The following is a 23,185-nucleotide window of genomic DNA, read 5'->3' as shown; positions in this document are numbered from 1 at the left end:
TTAGGGGGCTCATTAGAGGCTGGAGAGTTGGGAGGGCGGAAACCCCTCTTATTCACTTGCAGTTTGCTGATGACACGATTCTGTTTTGTGAAGGCGGTAATGTGAGCTTTATCAGGAATTTGAAGTCGGTGATACAACTGTTTGAGCAAATATCCAACTTGAAGGTTAACCTTGGGAAAAACTGTGTTGTGGGGGTGAATTTGGAGGAGGGAGAGATCAGGGAGAGTGTTGAAGTGCTGGGGTGTGAAGTCTCAGGGTGTCCTTTGAACTACTTAGGGTTGCCTTTAGGTGATAATCCTATGAGAGAGAGCTTTTGGAACCCGGTGGTGGAAAGGTTTGAAAAAAGACTGGTGTCATGGAAAAAGAATTACCTCTCTCTTGGTGGGAGAATTACTCTTATTAAGGCCACGCTTGCTAATTTACCTATCTTTTTCCTGTTGGTGTTTAAAATCTCAATGAAGGTTGCTAATAGATTGGAGAAGTTAATGAGAGATTTCTTGTGGGAACCGGGAGAGGAAAAGAGGGATCATAGAGTTAGCTGGGAGATAGTTTGTAGGAGTAAGACATGTGGTGGTTTGGGGCTTGGGAATATTAGGAGAAGGAATATGACTCTGTTGGGAAAGTGGTTGTGGAGATTCCCAGTGGATAAGGAGAAGCTATGGGCTAGAATAGTGGCAAGTATTCATGGGCTAGAGCATAATGGATGGGACGCTGGAATCAGAGCTAGGACCACAAGCAATTCTCCTTGGAAAGCCATTCATGACCTACTTCCAGTTTTCTCCCCTAATATCAGGTATGATTTGAATTTTGGTAACTCCATAAAATTTTGGGAACAAACCCTGGGTGGGGAGTGCCCCTCTAAAAGATCAGTTTCCTTCTTTGTTTGCTCTTTCTGATTTGAAAAATTAGCCAATCTCGTCTTTTACCACCCCGTCCTCTTCCATTTTTGGGATTGGGTGGAACTTGGGTCTAAGAAGGGATTTGAGGGACTCAGACTTTGACATTATTTTGAGCCTTATTGCAATTCTTGATAACACTGTCTTAGACCCCACTAGGGCGGACTCTAGAATTTGGGCACCTTCTCCCAATGACATTTTTACTTGTGCTTCTATCTTCAAAGTCTTAAGTCAGTCCACCAGTCCTACCTTCCCTCCTTTTCCTGTTGATGAGGTTTGGTGCAGAGCAATACCTCATAGGGTTGGTAGTTTTTGTTGGGAAGCCTATCTGGAAAGAATCAACACTGGTGATTTACTCCAAAAGAAGAGACCCAATACTTGTGTGTCACCTCAGTGGTGTGTTCTCTGTAAAGCGGATGGGGAGACTGGTTTTCACCTACTGGTGTCTTGCCATTTTGCGAGGTCAATTTAGGAATGTGCTTTGTCCCTATTTGGTTGTTGCTGGAACCCCCCATCAGACTTGCAAGGCCTTTTTTCCCCTTCTTTTTTCAGGTGGCGGATAAAAAGGGGAAGGACAATGTGGAGAGGACTAAGGGCTGCAGTATGTTGGACACTTTGGGAAAAAAGAAACTCTAGGATATTCTTAGAAGCTCAGAGAGGAGCAACAGATCTGAGGGCTATCATTCATATTAGGGCGGTACAGTGGCTGAAATCTTTGGAGCTTTTCACAGATTACACTGTGGATGACATGTTGTGGAAGTGGGGTGAAATTGCAAGTTGCACACAAACTAAGTCAGTAATGAGTATGGCTTGGACCCCTCCACCTAGTGGATTCGTGAAACTAAACTTTGATGGGTGTAGCAGGGGAAATCCGGGACAATCGGGGATTGAGGGTGTTTTTAGGGATGGAAATGGGGTCATTTCTGCCATGTTCTCAGGCCCAATTGGAGTGGGTGGCTCCCTTAGAGCTGAGATCTTTGCAGTTATGGAAGGAGTGTAGATAGCTAAGGAGTTGAACATCAGAAAACTCTTAATTGAAGGGGATTCAGAGGTGGTGATAGGGTGGCTGTTTAAAGATCACAATGGCTTATGGAAGTACAATAACGAGAGGAGGAAATTCAAGTGGCTGGTGCAGGAGATGGAAGTTAAGATACGTTTGGTTAAAAGATCGGCTAATTCCCTAGTTGACGGTTTAGCTAAACAAGGGGCAGAAAGGGATTCACTTTTTTGGGCCAAGCTGTAACTTTAGTGTGTTTTCTTTCTTTTCTCTTTCTTTTTTCCTTTTCTTGAGGTTCTTTGTTGCTCTTGGAAGATAAGCGTGTTTGTCTTCTTTTTGTAAATCTTCTATTAATGAATTAATGAAAGTGTTATTGATTAAAAAAAAAAATAATAATACTCTTGAAGAGTTGAAGGACAATGAGGAACATTTTCATGCAGAGATGATTAATGGACAAATTTAATTAATCTTCTCATGGCATTATCTCCTTGCAGTGGTTAATGGGAGTTTGAGATAATTGGGAAACACCATCAGATGACCCCCAAAACCTGTTCTAAAGTGATGAACCTACTTCTCTAAATTCTGGAAACACTTTTAGCAGTTCAATGCTACTAACCTTGAGTAATCAAGAATTGGAAATCGACTCCCCAAAAAGTTACATAAGCTAGAAAACAATAACAAAAAGAAATTGACAAAAACACTTGTCATTAGAGGATTTGGGATAACTTTACTTTCTTTCTTCAAGGTTTATTTTCCTTTTATCCTGGGCATGAGCAGTTGGGCCCCTTGTTTAAAACCACTTCGTCCTATCACACTCCCTTGCAAGTGTTTGGGGATGCATTGACAGATTTGGTCCCCCATCTGAAAGCTTTCAGCCACAGATCTGGGTGCCCATTAGAAAGAGCTACTTTAGTCGAGAAAGCAAGGCTGTGACCTCCTAATATGATGCCTAGGGAGCATGGGCCTTCTGATTAGTCAAGAACCACGAAATCAAATTGTAGCAAACACTTTTGACTAATAATACCTTGCCTCTTAGAGAGCTTCCTTCCTCTTAGAGATGATAATATCTTACCTCTTAGAGAGCTTCTTTGTGTGGAGGTAATCTTCAATCCTGGATACAGTGATAATATCTTACCTCTTAGAGAGCTTCCTTGTCCAATTGGGCCTGAGTAACTCAAACATATAGTGCTCAATTAATCTTTAGTGTGACCACTCACCTCTGAAGGGCCTCGATTACCAAGACCACACACCCTGTGTCAGGATGCAAGGACCCCCATGGCCCCATCTTTAACTTTGATCTTACCATCCCTGTGCCAATTTGGGAGTCATTCTGAATGGGCTATTCAGGCCACTCGACAAAGCCTTAGCTTCTTCATTGACTAGTGGCTAAGGGTCCTAAGGTTAAGGCTATCTTCTTTAGAAGATATCCAGATATTTTCCACTTGAAAGTATTGAACTACTATTACCTTCAACTGCTGGACTTGAAAAAGTGCAAGAGATTTAGTTCCCAGAGAGTTTCCTTCCACTGCTCGACTTGAAAAGCTGAAGTACATTACCTGAGTATTCTCTGAAGTCTGAAGAACCTAGCTACTCATGAAGAGCCTTATCCTCTAATGTATTTGAATCAGGTTTTCATTTTGGAGGCCAATGATCTAGGACCTTCATGTTTGTTTTAGTTCTTTTGGCGCTCTTTATGGTGTTATTAATACGTAATTTTTACAGTTACTGATCAAGAGATAGAAAATTAATATGTAATTTTTACTGTTACTGATCAAGAGATAGAAAATGAATGACTTATTTTTTCTAACCTGTTTTATATGTAGTTCTAAGGATCTTATAGGAGTTAAATTGTTGCTTTTCTATGACTTCCATTCCCCTCTCTTTTCCTACATCACGTAATTGCATTCAGACTAATCTCTAGTTTCAGCCTCTTTTCATATTCCTACACCACGTAATGTGCTGGTAGTGATGCATGTGAAAAGATTGCCATTGCATCACTTTGAAGTTTACTCTAGCCCTTCTTGAGCATCAATATGTGATTCTAATCAATCATAATCTAAAAACTGGATTGACATGCTTTTTATTCAAAAGACCTGCAAAACCTACTTTCTTATTATTCAAAGGCATTGATATGGACAAAAGCTGAACTGTATTGATAGGATAAGGATTTAAGGACTGAAACAAATACCTTTTGCCAAAGATATACAATAAATGACACTATTGTTCACCCAAAACTGGTTTTTCTTGAAACATTACTTATCTCCTTGCTTAATTAGTTTATCAACTATGATGTAGCCATCTTTACCATGCTAAAATGACACTATTGAGAGTTGTCTTAAAACATTATATTCTGCAAATTTCTGCATTTTCTGGTATTTTCTGCATTTTTTTCTGAATTTTCTATAAAATTTCTGCAATTTCTGTCATTTTTCTACAAAATTTCTGCATTTTGTTTGCATTTTCTGGTATTTTCATGCATTTTCTGCAACATTTCTTTAATTTCTGCTTTTTTTTTTTCTGCAAAATATCTGCATTTTCTACAAAATTTCTTCATTTTCTGCAATTTTCCTGGTATTGTCATGCATTTTCTGTATTTTTCTAGTACCTTTCTGCAATTTTTTGCAGGATTTCTGCATTTTCTGCAAAGTTTATGGTATTTTCTGCAATTTCTGCATTTTTTTTGGTATTTTCATGTATTTTCTGCAAATATCTGATTTTTTTCTTCATTTCTGCAATATTTCTGCATTTTCTGCAAAACTACTGTAATTTCTACATTTTTCTGCATTTTCTACAAATTTTCTGGTATTTTCGTGCATTTGCTGCATTTTTCTGGTACTTCTCTACAACTTTTTCTGAATCTTCTACAAAATTTCTGCATTTTCATGCATTTTTGGCATTTTTCTTCCAAAGTTCTGCAAATTTTCTGGTATTTTCATGCATTTTCTGTACTTTCTGCATTTTCTGGTATTTAACCGCATTTTTTAAAATTTTCTGCAAAACTTTTGTAATTTTTGCATTTGCTTTTCTTCTGTAATTTCTGCAAAATTTTCCAAAATTTTTGCATTTTCTGCAAATTTCTGGTATTTTTCTGTAATTTCTACAAATTTTCTGGTATTTTCATGCACTTTTTGCAAATTTCTGCTTTTCATGCATTTTCTGTAAATTTTGCGATATCTGCAATTTTTTTTTGTAAAATTGCTTCATTTTCTACAAAATTTCTGGTATTTTTCTGCAATTTTTGTTATTTTTGCTGCAAAATTTCTGCATTTTTTTTGCAAAATTTTGTAGCTTTTTACAACATTCTTTCATTTTCTACAATCTTTCTTGCAAAATTTCTACTCTTTTTTAGTTTTCTATAAATGTTATGCTTCTTTACAATTTTTGGGCATACAGGTTGTCCCGGCCCATATCTGTCACATGACAGTCATGAGAGCAAGATGGTTCTCTTTAAATTGACTTTTAGGTATAAGGGTTGAGCCGATTCTCTTGAAATTGTTTTTTTCCCCGGATATATGGGTCGAGCCGACCCATATTGATCACATTATAGTCTCAAGAGATGATTTTCTTAAAATGCCTGGCCCGACCTGTATCTGTCACATGACACTCTTGAGAGATGATTTTCTTAAAAATGTTTTTTTTTTTGGGCATGCAGGTTGACTTGACCCGTTTCTGCATTTATAGGTGAGGTTTAGTGGGTCAGTATGGGTGAGGGTGGGCAAGGGTTAGTATGGATGGGCAAGTGGGTCAATATGGCTGGGCCAGAGTGGTTTTTATCCATCAACAAGGATTGGCATTCAACTCTTACCCAACCCAACCCACACATTTGCCACCCCTACCAATAATGCCCCTCCTCAAAAATAATATAGAATCACTCGTTTATTCCTAAATAAGGTTAAATAGGTAATGTTGATAAATATTAAATGTTTAAAAGAGAAAATTTATCAAAAAAATAAGTGCTTGTATATCAACAAATTGTCTTTAGGGCAGTCAACAGGCTTTGAAAATTCAATACCTGATTTGACATTCGATCCAAAAATATTGGACTTGGATGTAGTAATGTAATTGGATTGAAGTCAGATGTGCAAAGTATAATCCAATTAAAATTCAGATCAAACTCAGATGTTGCTCAATCCAATTTGGTAAAAGTCCGATCCCAATTCTGTGCATATATATTACTGATAAAAAAAATTCTGTGCATATATATTGTCAATTTTTTATAACAATTATTATTAATGTCCTATGCCATTTGTATTTAATATACGATAATTACTTATAACTAAGGGTAAATGGGGGTAATTTCATGATATCTTGCTCCATTCCCTTCATTCAACCAGACAAGTAAACAACCTAACTCTAGGGTCTAAGAGACCATAGATTGCTACTTCACAATCTCTCAGGTCTCAACTTAATCTAGAGGCCATCACTTGCAATCTCTCAATGTTCTAAAATTCAAAGGCAAACATTTCTTTACTTGGGTTCACATACGGAGAATTTCATCTAATAGATGTCTCCACAATCTCATTCTCTCCTTTGACATAAACTTCTTTTGCAACTCTTAGCTTTCTTTTTATTTGACAATGGTTATTTGTTTTTGTTTTTTTTTGATTTCTGATTTCTTAACAATCCCTCCATGTCAAGCTTATTTTGTTTGCATTGCCCTCTTCTATATTGTTATTTCTTTTTTTTTTCCATTTTCTTTTGACTATGAAGATATGCCCCTCTCCCTCCCTATTAGGGTTGTAAATGGATCGGATCTAGCTGCATCTCCATTCGTATCCAATTATAAACCTTTAGATCTGGACCAATTTGAGGCATGAGGTTGTGACACATACTCCTCAAAATCTGAGGTGTAATCCTCTTGCTTCATCTACAGGGTGTTTTGGCTTTGCCTCACCTCGATTTATATGTCTCACTGTCTTTCAGAACCATGAGTGTAACATGGGAAATGATCATATCATGCAAGTGGGGGTGTGGATATTCAACTAGGAATGGGAACACACTATGATGTGTATAAAAGTTTTTTGTCAACTTCTGCATAGGCAAGAGTTAGAAATTGGATGACTAGGCTGATTAGGGGAAAATACCTCTTAGTCAGAAAATTCTTGCAAATTTGTTATTTGAGAAATGTTTATCCATGGGTCAGAATGTGTATGTTGTAAGCTAAAGATATTCCTCTGCCATAGTCCCTAGAGCAGAGTGAAGAGAATGGAGGACGAGGGAAGGTTCAGAGTAGTAGGAAGGTGGAGGTCTGAGGTGTTGATCGAAGCCAAGACTTTCAAGTTCGAAGAGGAAAGGATCAAAGGTGAGGACGTATTGAAAATCAGAGAGAATAACAGGGCGACTGTGTTGGTGTCAAAGGAGGTCATCGTCTGGTTGAAAGGTTTCATAGATGGGGTTATCAACTCTGGTAAGGTGATTGGATGGACAAATTCAATGGCTGTCCCTGGTAAGAAATATGTAACAGAATTGAAAAGAAACAGAAAGGGATGGTTTATCTCTGTGGTGGAGTTTTTTGGAACAAGTGGAAAGCATTTGCTGTGTGTGCCAGAAGGGAGGCTACGGAAAGGGTGGATGGACTTTGTGAAGTTGCTACAGTCTTTTCTTGTAGCCTTGGAAATGAAGAGAGAAGAGGGGGTGAAGAGAAATGGTCAAAAATCCAAAGATCAGGGTAAAAATGTTCAGGAGGGGGCAGTTTCGAGTAGTTCCTCTGGGAGCGTAGAAGTGCAAGGCATTCCGACTGAAGTGGTGGTTTCTTGCACTTCTAGTCTTCGAAGATTATCGGTAGGAGCAGGGAAGGATGAGTGGAAGAAAAGAAGGGTGTTAGTAGCCGATAGAGGAGTGACAGATTGGAGAAGGGTTCTGTGTACAGTGGCAGGGGAGTTAGGATCTGGGAGTGAAGCTATGTTGTTCCCTTTTGCAGAGACGAAAGCCATGCTTGATGTAGGCGACCAGGAGCTAAGTTTTAAAGCAGTAGTGGTGGATGGAGCTCTGATACAGGTTCAGAAATGGAGTCCATTATGCAATGAAGTCGAAGTCCAAGATGGTTGTGTCCGACTGAAGCTTGTAGGCCTTCCATTTCACCTCTGGCGGAACTCTGTTCTTGAACACATCGTGCATTGTCTGGGAGGCATCTTGATGAAAGTTGATAAACGTTTTCTGGGTGCCGTGGAGTTACAGGTTGCTGGTGTTAGGCATGAGAACCTGCCGAGGGTCATTGAAATATGCTCGGATGAAGCCTGGTACAAGGTGTGGGTGGCCTCTGAAGTTGAATGGTTGTGGTGGGGAGGTGTTCCTAAGGTAGAAGATGATGAGCTGGCGGGGTGGTGGACACGTGGAGGGCTTAGGTTGGGAGTTGAAAAGGTGGAGCAGATGAAAGGTTTTTTTGGGGTTACTGAGCCGGTTGGGGAAAACCAAATGACAAGAAATCTTTTTAAGGAAAATATTTCAAATAGGTTTTAATTAAACAACTTAATGGCGGGATTCTCTTCCTTTGCTGACATGGCGAAAAGGCAGGATGGGTTGGGGAGCTGAAAGGTCTGGTCTGAGCCGTTGAAGGTGGTGGGTGGGTCGGGCGGGGTGAAGGTTGAGCCGGGACAGTTTTGGAAGGGCCCACATGACAACTTAAAAGGTCACGCGGGCGGGTTGGTGGGCGTAACTCCGAAAGGGGGATCCATTTGAAGGACCCACGTGATAATTTAAACTGTCACGTGGGTCGGGGCAAAGGGGTTTCTCTTGGGGCGCTGATAGACAATGGTAATGGTCTATCATCGTTCCAAGTCGTGAGAAAGGGGGGTGAGCTTGTGTGCAGCGGTGAAAGTTGGAGAAGAAATCGGTGTTGCAGTGGGTTTTCCGGCGAAGTTTGGAGGAGCATAGCCAACTACGTCGCTCCTCAGAAAGGCCGAATCCAAGATTCGCTAGGGAATGAACTGAAGAGAGGGAAGAAAAGGATGAAGGCTGGGCACAGTGCAGTGAAGGAGATGAAGAAGCGGAGGTCCGTTCTGCTGATGGTACTAGCGTGGGCAGTGTAAACGACGAAGGGAGTTGTGCTGGTGGTGACTTGGATGGGTGGAATATTGCAAGCTTATTTCAGGGTGTAGATTGCAATTGGGTCAACTCATTTCTAAGATTACAGAGTGTGCAAGGATTATCAGAAGGGGTAAATCGGGAGAACAGGAAGCTGAGCAGGAACACACCATCTAGGGGTGAACCAGGGGTAGAGGAGAAAGATCACCAGGTTGACCAAAGGACAGAAGTACTTCCCAACCAACTAAGGGAGACAGATGTTTACCAACCTCTGGAACAAGAGAGGGAGGCCAGGAGCAGTCCTTTTCTAGTTTGTCCATCAATCCCAGGTAACCAAGTGATTTCGGTTTGTGCTACTAATGTGTCTCTTGTGTCTTTGGTTCCAGATTCCGTTTCTGTTCCATGTCCTGTAGCCCATGAATATGCAGCCATGCTAGAAGGCGGGCTCTCCGAGGAGGGGGAGAGGGGGATGAAGGAAAGTGGGAAGGTGAGGGAAGGAAGTTATAGGAGTGAAAAAGTGCGGGAAATCATTGAAAAAGTGTTTAAGGAAGTGGAAGGAAAGTTGATTTGGAGGAGGGAAGGGGAGGAAGGAAGAGGGGAGGAGTTAGTGGAGAGGAGGGAAAGGATTGAGGGTAGAGATGGAAGGAAAGGAACATGGAAGGAGGGAGGTAATAGGAGAGGGAGGTAATAGGAGAGGGAGGTTGGATGGAAAGGAAAGAACAGAGGTGGGACCAGGGGAGAGGAAGAACGGGCAGATGGGCAGAGTTGGAGGGGTTTCTGTAGGAAGGGTAGGGGTGGAGGACTCGGTGAGAGAAGACATGTTAGCAGAATTTGTAGAGAAGTTGGGCTGTAGGTTGGAAGATTTGAATGTGTTGAAAGAAAGATTACAGAAGAGGAAGAAGGAGATCAGAACAAAGAAGAGGAGATTGAGTGAAGTAGAGAGATTGAAGAGAGATGTAGGAGACAAGATTCTCGGGGTAAAAGGAGATAGGAGGAAAGGGGGAAAGTAGTGGAAGGTGACAAGGGGTTTAAATAAGAAGTGGAATGAAAGTTTTTAGTTGGAATGTGAGGGGAATTGGGAGTGCAAGGAAGAGAGCGACAATAAAAGAGGTAATAAAACGGTTTGACCCAGACATTGTGCTGTTGCAAGAGTCTAAGAGAATAGAGTTTAATAACAATTGGGCACGGAGTGTTTGGAAAGCCAGGGGGATTAGTTGGGTGGCTGCCCCCTCTTGGGGTGCATCCGGGGGGATTGTAACAATGTGGAAGAGGGATGTGGTTGAAGGCCTGGAGGAGTTGATCGGAAAGTACTCGGTTTCCGTGAAGTTTAAGCAGCATGAGGGTGATTTTACGTGGGTTCTCACAAATGTTTACGGACCGAATGACTATAGAAAGAGAAAGGAGTTGTGGGAGGAATTGGCGGATGTTAGAGGGCTGTGGGATGGGCTCTGGTGCATGGGTGGGGACTTCAATGTGATTAGATTCTCGGAGGAATTCAATAAGGTTAACCAGAGGGTGACAAAAAGCGTGAGGAAGTTTAACAGCTTTGTTGATGACTTTGAGCTTAAAGAGATCCCCCTAGCCCATAAGATATTTACTTGGTCAAATCTCTAATCTAGACCCATTTGCTCTAAACTGGATAGATTCCTGTTCTCTCTGGATTGGGAAGATCATTGGGGAACTTTGGCTTCTAGAGCTATTCCAAGGGTGACCTCCGATCATTGGCCCATAGTGTTATGTAAGGAGGAAAGAAGGCGTGGAGGTCCTACCCTTTTTAGATTTGAAAATATGTGGTTACTCCACCCAGGGTTTACTAACAAAGTGAGGGAGTGGTGGTATGAGTGTAACCCATTGGTGGAATGGGAGGGGATGAAATTCCATAAGAAACTTCAATTTTTTGAAAGCAAAAATCAAGGAGTGGAATCTGGTGGAGTTTGGGAGGATAGAAAAAAGAAAGGGAGATCTGTTGGATAAGATTGAAAGCCTCGACTCTAAAGAAGAAAGGGGAGAACTTGGAGAGGAAGACAATGAGCTCAGGAGAGATTTAAGAAGACAATTAGAGGACTGCCTGCACAAGGAGGAAATTAGCTAGAGGCAAAAATCTCGGTGTAAAAGGGTGCAAGAGGGGTGTGGATAGAAGGATGGCAGGAGAAGGAAGAACCTGATTTCCAAACTGGTAGTAGATGGATTTGAGCTAGTACATCAAGAGGAGATTGTTGGGGCTTGTGTGTAGAAGGGTGTGGATAGAAGGATTGGATTGGCCAGATGTAGGGGTGGAGAACAGGAGAAGGTTGGAGAGAAGCTTTAGTTTAGAAGAGATCAAGGAGGCTGTATTCTCTATGGATAGAACAAAAGCCCCAGGTCCGGATGGGTTCACAATGGCTTTTTATCAGGACTGTTGGGATATTTTGAAAGATGATCTTTTGCGGGTGTTTGAGGAGTTTTCAAGAGAGGAATTGTCAATCCGGGTGTGAACTCTACATTTATAGCCTTAATTCCAAAAAGGAAAGATGCTTCCCACCCGAAGGATTTTAGGCCAATTTAGCTTGGTTAATAGCTTGTATAAGATCATTGCAAAAGTGTTGTCTTTGAGGCTGAAGAAGGTTTTGTCAGATATCATTGCACACTACCAAGGAGCTTTTGTCAATGGAAGACAAATTGCTGATCAGATTTTAATTGCTAATGAGAGTGGAGAACTTTAAGAGGGATAAGAAGAAGGGAGTGGTCTGTAAGTTGGACTTGGAAAAGGCTTATGACTTGGTGGACTGGGAATTTTTGAGGAAAGTTTTGACTAAATTTGGGTTCGGGGATAGGTGGTGTAAGTGCATTATGGGTTGTGTCCGAAATTGTCATTACTCAGTGCTAGTGAATGGGAAAATTGTTGATTTCTTTCCAGCCAGTAGGGGTATAAGACAAGGAGACCCCCTTTCTCCTTTCTTGTTCATTCTAATTGCGGAGGTTTTGGGGAAACAGATTCACAGAGCAGATTCTAGGGGGCTTATTAGAGGCTGGAGAGTTGGGAGGGTGGAAAACCCCCCTTACTCACTTGCAGTTTGTTGACGACACGATTCTGTTTTGTGAAGGCGGTAATGTGAGCTTTATCAGGAATTTGAAGTCGGTTATACAGCTGTTTGAGCAAATATCCAACTTGAAGGTTAACCTTGGGAAAAACTGTGTTGTGGGGGTGAATTTGGAGGAGGGAGAGATCAGGGAGAGTGTTGAAGTGCTGGGGTGTGAAGTCTCAAGGTGGCCTTTGAACTACTTAGGGTTGCCTTTAGGTGATAATCCTATGAGAGAGAGCTTTTGGAACCCGGTGGTGGAAAGGTTTGAAAAAAGACTGGTGTCATGGAAAAAGAATTACCTCTCTCTTGGTGGGAGAATTACTCTTATTAAGGCCACGCTTGCTAATTTACCTATCTTTTTCCTGTTGGTGTTTAAAATCCCAGTGAAGGTTGCTAATAGATTGGAGAAGTTAATGAGAGATTTCTTGTGGGAACCGGGAGAGGAAAAGAGGGATCATAGAGTTAGCTGGGAGATAGTTTGTAGGAGTAAGACATGTGGTAGTTTGGGGCTTGGGAATATTAGGAGAAGGAATATGACTCTGTTGGGAAAGTGGTTGTGGAGATTCCCAGTGGAGAAGGAGAAGCTATGGGCTAGAATAGTGGCAAGTATTCAGGGGCTGGAGCATAATGGACGGGACGCTGGAATCAGAGCTAGGACCACAAGCAATTCTCCTTGGAAAGCCATTCATGACTTGTTACCAGTTTTCTCCCCTAATATCAGGTATGATTTGAATTCCGGTAACTTCATAAAATTCTGGGAACAAACCTGGGTGGGGAGTGCCCCTCTAAAGGATCAGTTTCCTTCTTTGTTTGCTCTTTCTGATTTGAAAAATGAGCCAATCTGGTCTTTTACCACCCCGTCCTCTTCCATTTCTGAGATTGGGTGGAACTTGGGTCTAAGAAGGGATTTGAGGGACTCAGACTTTGACATTATTTTGAGCCTTATTGCAATTCTTGATAACGTTGTCTTAGACCCCACTAGGGCGGACTCTAGAATTTGGACACCTTCTCCCAATGGCATTTTTACTTGTGCTTTTATCTTCAAAGTCTTAAGTCAGTCCACCAGTCCTACTTTCCCTCTTTTTTCTGTCGATGAGGTTTGGTGCAGAGCAATACCTCCTAGGGTTGGTAGTTTTTGTTGGGAAGCCTATCTGGAAAGAATCAACACTGGTGATTTACTCCAAAAGAAGAGACCCAATACTTGTTTGTCACCTCAGTGGTGTGTTCTCTGTAAAGCGGATGGGGAGACTGGTTTTCACCTACTGGTGCCTTGCCATTTTGCGAGGTCAATTTAGGAGTGGGCTTTGTCCCTATTTGGTTGTTGCTGGAACCCCCCATCAGATTTGCAAGGCCTTTTTTCCCCTTCTTTTTTCAGGTGGCGGATAAAAAGGGGAAGGACAATGTGGAGAGGACTAAGGGCTGCAGTATGTTGGACACTTTGGGAAGAAAGAAATTCCAAGATATTCTTAGATGATCAGAGAGGAGCAACAGATCTGAGGGCTATCCTTCATATTAGGGCGGTGCAGTGGCTGAAATCTTTGGAGCTTTTCACAGATTACACTGTGGATGACATGTTGAGGAAGTGGGGTGAAATTGTAAATTGCACACAGACTAAGTCAGTAATGAGTGTGGTTTGGACCCCTCCACCTAGTGGATTCGTGAAACTAAACTTTGATGGGTGTAGCAGGGAAATCCGGGACAATCGGGGATTGGGGGTGTTTTCAGGGATGAAAATGAGGTCATTTCTGCTATGTTCTCAGGCCCAATTGGAGTGGGTGACTCCCTTAGAGCTGAGATCTTTGCAGTTATGGAAGGAGTGTAGATAGCTAAGGAGTTGAACATTAGGAAACTCTTAATTGAAGGGGATTCAGAGGTGGTGATAGGGTGGCTGATTAAAGACCACAATGGCTTATGGGAGTACAATAATGAGAGGAGGAAATTCAAGTGGCTGGTGCGGGAGATGGAAGTTAAGATACTTTAGGTTAAAAGATCGACTAATTCCCTAGCTGACGGTTTAGCTAAACAAGGGGCAGAAAGGGATTCACTTTTTTGGGCTAAGCTGTAACTATAGTGAGTTTTCTTTCTTTTTTTTCTTTTCTTGAGGTTCTTTGTTGCTCTTGGAAGATAAGCGTGTTTGTCTTCCTATTGTAAATCTTCTTTTGATGAGTTAATGAAAGTGTTATTGATCAAAAAAAAAAAACCTTTAGATCTGCATCTGTGTCCAATTATCGTGTCCAATTTTGGATCAGATTTGGGTTGAATCTGCAACCATCTTATTGTGTTTAAAATAATCAAAACATAAAAAAATTGTTAGAATCGACAATACAAGGGTAGTTAAGTCTTTTGTCTAACTAATGTTAAGTTATTTATTTTGTTCGGGTTTAAGTTTTGTGTCCCATACTTAATGAGGGACAACTCTGTTTTTTGTATTCTAATACAAAGAGTATAAAAACAAAGTGGGTCGGTTGAGAGAGGTGACTTTTCTTCTTCTCAGACCTAATCCTTTCTCCTTTTCTCTTCTCTCTCTCTCTTCTTCTCTTCTTACTTCAGACCTAGAATTGAACTAGGGTTAATCAAATTATTCACATGGTATCATAGCCCTAGGAAATCAGTTTAGAACTCACTTCTTTTTTTTTTCTCTCTCTCCCTTCATCCTCCTGAGATTGCCATATCAGAACTTTTCTTTGAAGTAACTTTTAAATGAATTGGAGGATCGATAAGGGACCAAAAAGAAGTGGTCGTTTTTCCTTCTTAGAGGTAAATATGCCTCCAGTTGCTGTTGTGGTGGTCGTTGTGGTGGTTTGCTAGAAACCCTCTAATCGATGACACGAAGGGGGCTGGTTGTGGACAGGTGTGAACAGAATTCTCTAATCGACTAATAGTGGAGTGTATTCTCTTTCTTTTGGGCTGGATTTCATTCATGTAGTAGTGTTGATTGGTAGGTATGCATATGAACCTTTTTTTTTCTCTGTTTATGCCTGGATATGTGTGGTGATAGTAGGGTTTTCGGGTGTTGAACCCATGACAGCAGCAGTGTGGTCATAACAGTACTTTATTGTGTGGTGTGTGGTGTAGTGCTGAATAGTAAAGGGTGATTTTTTGCTTATCATAGTTGATTTTTTTTTTTTTTTTTTGTGGTATGAGGTGATTTTGTTATGATGGCAACAACTGGAGAGGGTAGTGATAATAAGACAGGTGTTATGATTTCTCTCGATTACCTGAATGTTCAAATGACCTCTTTCAAATTAAATGGTGAGAACTATGTGCCGTGAGCTAAATCAGTGGAAGTGTTCTCAAGAACCAAGAAAAAGGTGAAACATGTGAGCGAGGAGAAACCCTTTTTTGATTCTCTAGGGTTTAGTGAGTGGGAACAGGAGGATGCACAGATGATGATCTAGTTGTGGAATAGCATGGAACCTAAAATTAGTGTGAACTTTATGTTCTTGGATATAACTAAGAAAATCTGGGACCATGCTAAGAAACTCTATTCTGGCCAAGATGATACCACTAGAGTGTACAAACTTTACCAGGAGTACTTTAACTTGAAGTAGGGTAATCAAAGATTAGAAGAATACTATGCAAGCATGAGAAACCTTCATAATGAGCTTAATGTGTATCACCCTCCGACTCCAGATGTTCAAATTCAGCAGCAACAACAAGAGCAACTTGATCTGACAAGGTTTTTAGTGGGTTTAAAACCTAAATATGAACCTGTTTGAGCACCAATATTGGGTAGATCTGCTCTCCCCTCTCTTGTGGAAGTGCTTGCCCGACTTTGGAGGATTTCTATTAACCCTACGGAGTCTTCCTCTCTCTTGGGCAGGTATGGTTTTGTGGTGACAAGAGGGGGAGGTTGTGGAAATAGAGGTGGTGGTGGATTTCTAGGGACCCGAGGTGGTCCTATGTTTAATCGTACTGGTGGCCGCAGTGGAGGTTGAGATTCAGGGGGGTTGTGGTAGAGGAAGAAGTACTGGTACTAGGAGATGCACATACTGTTAACTTAAGTTATAATTTACATGGTCCACCCAACATTTGGGCTAATCACACTATGACTAGTGGTGGTGGTACAGTTAGTGAGAACCAGCAGGCTGGTCAAACCCCCTCCACATCTACTGGTGCTTCTGGGAAGGAAATGGTGAGTGTCCCACATGAGGTGTATGAGAAGTTTTTTCAGATATCCTCTCAGCATAACACAACTACTCTTGCACATTCAAGTATGGCTTGCTTGGCTTCCAAACCCTCACACTGGATTATTGACTCTGGAGCCTCTAATCATATGACTGGGACTCCAGATGTGTTTCTTCACTTTCTCAGTCTTCTACATCCTAAACAGTTACCCTTGCTAATGGTTCTACCTCTCCCATTTGTGGTGTTGGTGATGATCTTATCTCCTTATCTTTATCTTCTGTCTTATATGTACCAAAGTTCCCTTTTAATCTTATGTTTGTTAGTAGATTAACCAAGCCACTTAATTGTTCTATAACCTTTTATCCCTCTTTTTGTATGTTTTAGGATCTCAAGACGGGGATGAAGATTGGTGGAGGGCATGAGGTAGGTGGGTTGTATTATCTTGATGGTGGTGGTCCGAAAGTAGCTCTTTAGTCCTCTCTTACTCTCCAGCGGCATTACAAACTTGGTCATCCATCTCTCAAGGCCTTGAAGTTATTGATCCCGTCTTTAAATCGTTTTCCATCGTTGAATTGAGTCTGTCAGGTTGGGAAACACCATTGAGTCTCTTTTAGTCCTAGAGTTGTTAGTTGTGTTTTGAGTCATTTCTCTTTAGTCCATTTAGATGTTTGGGGTCCAAACAAAGTAGTGTCATACAATGGTTATAAGTGTTTTGTAATTTTTGTTGATGACATTTCAAGGATGACATGACTCTATCTTATGAAAGATAAAAGTGAATTGTTCTCTATATTTCATAAGTTTTATGCTGAAATTTGTACCCAATTTGGAATTCATATTAAAATTCTTTGCTCGGATAATGCAAAAGAGTACACCTCAACACTATTTCAACAATACTTAGAGCACCATGGGGTAATTCACCAAACTTCTTGTTCTTATACCCCACAAGAGAATGGCGTGGATGAATGGAAAAACCGACACTTACTTGAAACTGCTCGGTCTATTATGCTTGATATGAATGTTCCAAAGTGTTTTTGGAGTGATGCTGTCCTTACATCATGTTTTCTCATCAATCGAATGCCCGTGTCCATCCATGGAAGTCAATCTCCTTTCTCAATCTTGTTCCCTACTCTTTCTCCATTTTCTCTTACTGCTAGAGTCTTTGGTTGTGTTTGTTTTGTTCAGAATTTAGGGCCTGGATTGGACAAGTTAGATGCACGTGCTACAAAATGCATCTTCCTTGGCTACTTTAGAACCCAGAAAGGGTATAAGTTTTATATCCCTAGTTCTCTTTGGTCCTTTGTGTGTTCTAATGTCACTTTCTTTGAGTCGGTTCCATTCTTCTCGAATGTTGACGTCTCTCTTATTCCTATGTTTCCACTTCTAGTTCTAGTTGATGACCCTCTTCCTATGGTTCTTGTTCTATCTCAGTCGTTGTCTTTTCCAGTGCAGGTTAAATACTGAGAGGCCACCAATCACACAAGTGTATACTTACAGAAGAGCATTGACCCCTCCTTTAGTTCAGCCCTCGTTGACGGATCTTGTAGTTGCACCTCCTCCTTTTGACCTTGATCTTCTTATTGCATTGCGGAAAGCTAAACGTAGATGTACATCTCATCCTATTTCTCATTATGTTTCTATTGCTCACCTTTCCACTTCCCATCGGCATTTTATAATCTTGTTATCATTTGTTTCCATTCCTATGACTGTCCAAGAAGCCATCACTTCTCTAGGGCGGGGCCAAGCAATGGAAGAGGAATTGTTTGCATTGACACACAATCACACATGGGAACTTACCACTATTCCTTCGGTAAGCATGTCGTTGGATGTAAGTGGGTCTACATAGTGAAATATCTTCTAGATGGTAGTGTGGAACGGTTGAAAGTTAGGTTAGTGGTCAAATGCTATTCTTAGTTATATGGTGTTGACTATACGAAGACATTTTCTCCTGTGGCTAAGATTAGTTAAGTTTGGGTGTTGATTTCTTTAGCAACAATGTATGATTGGCCCCTCTTTCAGCTTGACATAAAAAATGCTTTGTTACATGGTGATCTAGTTGAGGAGGGATGGAGCAATCACCAGAGTTTGTTGCTTAAGGGGAGGATGGTAAAGTTTGCAGACTTAAGAAGGCGATTTATGGATTGAAACAATCTCCAAGTGCGTTGTTTGGCAGATTCAGTGAAGTAGTGAAGAACTTTGGCATGAAACAATGTCAAGTAGATCATTCTGTGTTTAGTCGTGAATCAGAAGGTGAGAAAATCTTGTTAATGGTGTATGTGGATGATATTGTCATAATTGGTAGTGACAACAATGGGATTGACAACTTGGAAAACTTTCTATAGGATCACTTCTGCACAAAAGATTTGGGTAAGCTGAAATATTTCCTGGGAATAGAAGTTGCAAGGTCAAGCCATGGAATTAACTTGTGCCAAAGGAAGTATGTCCTTAATTTACTTGAAGAAACAGGGTTGTTGGGTGCCAAATCAGCTGAAACACCCATGGAACCGAATGTTGAGTATTGATGATCCTGGAAGGTACAACAGGTTGGTGGGTAAATTGAACTACTTAGACTATTAATTGGTCAGATATATCATTTGCTGTAAGCATGGTGAGTCAGTTTATGCAACATCCTCGAGTTCTGCATTGGGAAGCAGTTCTAAGAATAGTTAGGTGCTTAAAGGGAGTTCTAGGTTGTGGGTTGGTATACAAGAGTGGAGGAACTCTTGAAATAGAGGGGTATACAGATGCTGATTGGGCTGGATCTGTGTCTGACTAGAGATCCACTATAGGGTATTGTACCTTCCTTGGTGGCAATCTGGTAACTTAGAAGAGCAAGAAACAAACAGTGGTGGCAAGAAGAAGTGCAGAAGCTGAGTACAGGGCTATGGTTCATAGACATGTGAACTAGTGTGGCTGAAAAATCTTTTGTAGGAAATGGGGTTCTCAATTGACAGACCCATGGGGTTGTATTGCAATAATCAAGTTGCTGTCCACATTTCTTCTAATCTAGTCTTTCATGACAAAACAAAGCATATTGAAGTTGATTGCCACTTTGTAAGAGAAAAGGTGATCAATGGAGTGAAAAATACAGCTCATGTGAGTTCGGGAAACAAGTGGGCAGATTTGTTTACAAAAGGGTTGAGTCGGGGAAGAGTGGATTACATATGTGACAAGTTGGGACTATATGATATATACTCTCTAGCTTGAGGGGGAGTGTTAGAATTGACAGTACAAGGGTAGTTAAGTCTTTTGTTTTTCTAATTAAGGTTAAGTTGTTTATTTTGTCTGGGTTTAAGTTGTGTGTCCCATATTTATGAGGGACAACTCTGTCTTTTGTAATCTAATACAAAGAGTATAAATACAAAGTGGGTCGACTGAGAGAGGTGACTTTTCTTCTTCATAGGCCTAACCCTTTTTCCTTCTTTTCTCCTCTCTCTCTCTCTTCTTCGTCTTCTTCTTCTTCTTCTTACTTATTTCATACCTAGAACTGAACTAGGGTTAATCGAATTATTCACAAAAATTTAAAAACTTAATTACTTTTAAGTTATATATAATAAATATATGTGCATATAAATATTAAATTAATCTACTATAAACTTTATATAATTACATATTAATCGGATCGGATAGTGTTAAACCCACATCTAATCTATTTATTAGGATGAAAATTTAACATCCAAATCTGAGAAGGATTTACCGGATTTGGTTTTGTTAGATACTTTGCATTTCATGGGCTTGGTTTTGGTACTTTCGTTTTTCTTCTCATTCTTTTATTTGTTTGCATGTCAGTTTTGGATGAGCCACTACTCTACTATATCCGATAGAACTTGAAGTCAGATTAATCTCTCATGCATCTGATTGGGGTTCAGATCAAATTTGGATAAAGTTTATATTTTCAATTCGAACTTGGATTCATGTATATTCGATCCGAGTCCAATTCGATTATAGGCATAATTGCCTTTCTAGGCTCACGTGTAAGGAAGTGAGAGGGAGCATGCTCCTTGTGAATGCTATGGTGGGAGGCCCCTTGTTTCTGTGCACTTCTTCTCGTATACATAGATGTAGATTCCGAGAGTAAGTGAGAGGGATCAAGTGAGAGTGAAAAGTGAACAAACAATCAACTCCACCCATCTTTTCTTTAGGGGTGTATTTTCCCCACAAAACATGGTCCTTGATCCGACCCGCTCCGAACGGGGCGAATTTTCCTAATCATAAATGGGAATAGGTTGGGTTTGGTGATTTTTCTTTTGCCCCAGACCGGACAGGGCGGGGATAGGGTCTGCATATAAATCCCTGCATCTGCCCTGAACCCGGTTGTAAATTACAATAATTCCTTTCTCATATAATATGAGTTAGGTTTTGGCGTTTGGAACTTTTGGTTTCTCTTCTCACTTCGACACTTCTAGTTCGGCAGTTTCAGATTTTTGGTTCGTCTTTGCCTCTTCTTCTTCGGTCTTTGCAGATCACAATTCGCCCACATACCGCTGGGGACGGTTTTGTAGTTTGCACTTTTGGCTCCGTTCTCCCTCTCTCAGTTCACCCCCTGATTGCTGGACGCTGTAGCAGTAGTGAGACCGGTGACTCCATTCTGGTGTTCTTTGTTTTTCCCTCTCATTTGATTCTCTGTAACTGTGTTTCTCCTTTTACTCTTCAATCGTTCTTTGTGGTATGTATTCTCTGTAATTGTGTTTCTCATTTGATTCTCTGTAATTGTGTTTCTCATTTGAGAGGTTAGAGATTACTGAGTAGACCCAAAGATTAAACATCAGAGTTTCCACTCTCCGTTTTCTTAAAAGGAATGAGAAAAGATGGTTCTATTTTGCTTCTACATATGAGAATATGACTAGTAATTGACACAAAGGAACAATGATTAGAATTTTTAAATCCTGGCTTTATTATCGATTCTAAGATAAAGTTATTAATTTCATCAAAGAATAAAAAAATAGTTCACTTCCCATTTAGTTTGTGGTAATTAATAGAGGTCTAGAATTAGAATTATGGAATGGCATTTCCTCATTTGAGGTGCTATTCACTCTCCCTGATTTGGGAATGAAATCCTATTCCAGTTAATTCCAATTTCCATCCTGAATTACAAGTTCTAGTCAACAGGGCAGTCGGAGATTACTCGTCCCAAAGTTCAATGGTTGCGAGGTGGGGATATGTCGGGGATTCCCTATACCCGGTGGGGTCGGGGATGGGGGTTGAATCTTTACCTCGATACCGGGGATGGGTTAGGGGATTTTAGCCACAGGGAGGGGGTGCTCCGCCCCCGTACCTGCCCCGTTGCCATTCCTACTTTGCTTCAAGACAAACCCTAGCCAACTGCTGGTTGCGAGAAGTAAATGTTGTGAAGTTGTCCTTCTGCAATTTGATGATGTCTCTAGGGTAAGGTACTCCGGTTTTCTCCTTATTCTTAAATGAAACAAGGACCTTGTCCCTATTTTTTCTTTCTTTTTGTCCTTATTGATATAAAGTGTATATAGTAGTAAAATGGGAAACTTGGATCTTTCCTTTTTTCGATGGGGAATTCATTTGTCTGCTGAGTAACCTCTGTTTATTGTTGCTAGAATAGAGAATATTCAATGATTCACTAAAAAATAAAGGGACTTGTAACCCCACCTCCTAGTTTATTTGTAATATTATATAATCGATGGTTTGTCTCTCTTGTTATATACTAGTAAGTGTGCACATGCTTTGCACGTGGCAATTCTAGATGATGATAATAATGTAATAATGTATCCAAAATTGTCTATAAATTTAATGTATTTTTTATTTTTTGTTTTTAATTATTAATTGAATGAAGATTGCCAATCCAAATCTGATTACATAAACACCTTATCCAAATATGTGATAATCGGATTGAGTTGTGAAGCTTCAAGTATCATTGAAAGGCCTGCCTGTTTGGCTAGACTCTTCTTTTTGTAATGTTTTATTTTTTTAGTGCATCTTTCTTTGTTAATTTATCAAGAAAATGTAAGATTTAAATAGAGGGAATTGAATGAGGTGAAAAGTAGTTGTTCAATTTACAATTTAAACGTCACAATTAAATAGAGACTAAATTCAAAAATGAGTATTTTAGTTAAAAGAAAGTTCCACAATTTAATTCAATCTCTTTTTTTTTTGTATTTTTGTGTAGATATAATTCTGATATGCCACACTTTCTTTTTGTTTAATATGATAAATATTTGATATTATACATGTGCCTAATGTTTTTTTTTTCTACAAAATTTATGTATTTTTTCATTTTTGTATTTTTACATTTTATTATTTATTTATGACAATAAAGTTTAACACATTTGACCCAAAAGTTGAATTAGTGATCTTTGCCAAATGGTAAAATAATTTAATTTTTGGTCAGTTATAAATTATATATATCATTTTCATCATAAATAAAAATAATTCTTGTTTATTACACTTATTTTTTTTAATTGGATGAATAAAAATATCTTAAACATGTCTATTTTTTTTTGACATTTTTTAATTTTAATTTTATTTATTTCTATTTTAAATATTTTATTACCTAACTATGACTTCATAGGTTGATCAAATTTGATTTGGATGGTTGAATTGCTTAGCCACCACTTGGATAAAGAATGTTTTTTTTTTTAACGCCAAGAATGGTTTTGTTTTTGAGTTAGTTTAAAATATATAGGTTTATATTGTTAAAAATATTGACATAGATCTAATTAGTAGCATTTATTAGCAAAAAATAAGAGTTAATGAGAGGGGATTAAATGAGGTAGAAAGTAATGACTGAAGTTACATTTTCAACCCTTCCAATTAGAGATGGATTAAATACACAAATATGGGCACTTTAGTATCCATAAAAGTTGGCATTAAAATTATAATAAAATGACTTTTATACCCTTTCTTAGACAAAGAAATAGAGGGTAATTTTAATTCAAAAAAAAATAAACTTTCACTATGCATCCACACTTTTATATATAGTATAGATTTGTGTAGAATGTGGACTTGACATTGTTGTTAGATGTTTCTAGAGTTTTACTTGTTGTGGTTATTTGGATTTTGGTACTTGTTGATAATGCTAATGTTAATTATTAGCTATTTCAGGTTGGAAAATG

General features: G+C 39.7%; 1 protein-coding gene across 1 annotated transcript in view; it reads left to right on the top strand.

Annotated features, from left to right (window-relative positions):
* LOC104588562 (uncharacterized) overlaps window positions 1-23,185 on the top strand; it is a 61,896-nt gene that overhangs the window by 4,970 nt on the left and 33,741 nt on the right. The gene's annotated exons all lie outside the window — the stretch shown is intronic.

Source organism: Nelumbo nucifera, chromosome 5, assembly GCF_055504915.1.
Source record: "Nelumbo nucifera cultivar China Antique chromosome 5, China Antique-T2T, whole genome shotgun sequence".
In the NCBI taxonomy this organism is placed as follows: Eukaryota; Viridiplantae; Streptophyta; class Magnoliopsida; order Proteales; family Nelumbonaceae; genus Nelumbo; species Nelumbo nucifera.
This window is presented reverse-complemented; position numbering and strand designations above follow the sequence as displayed.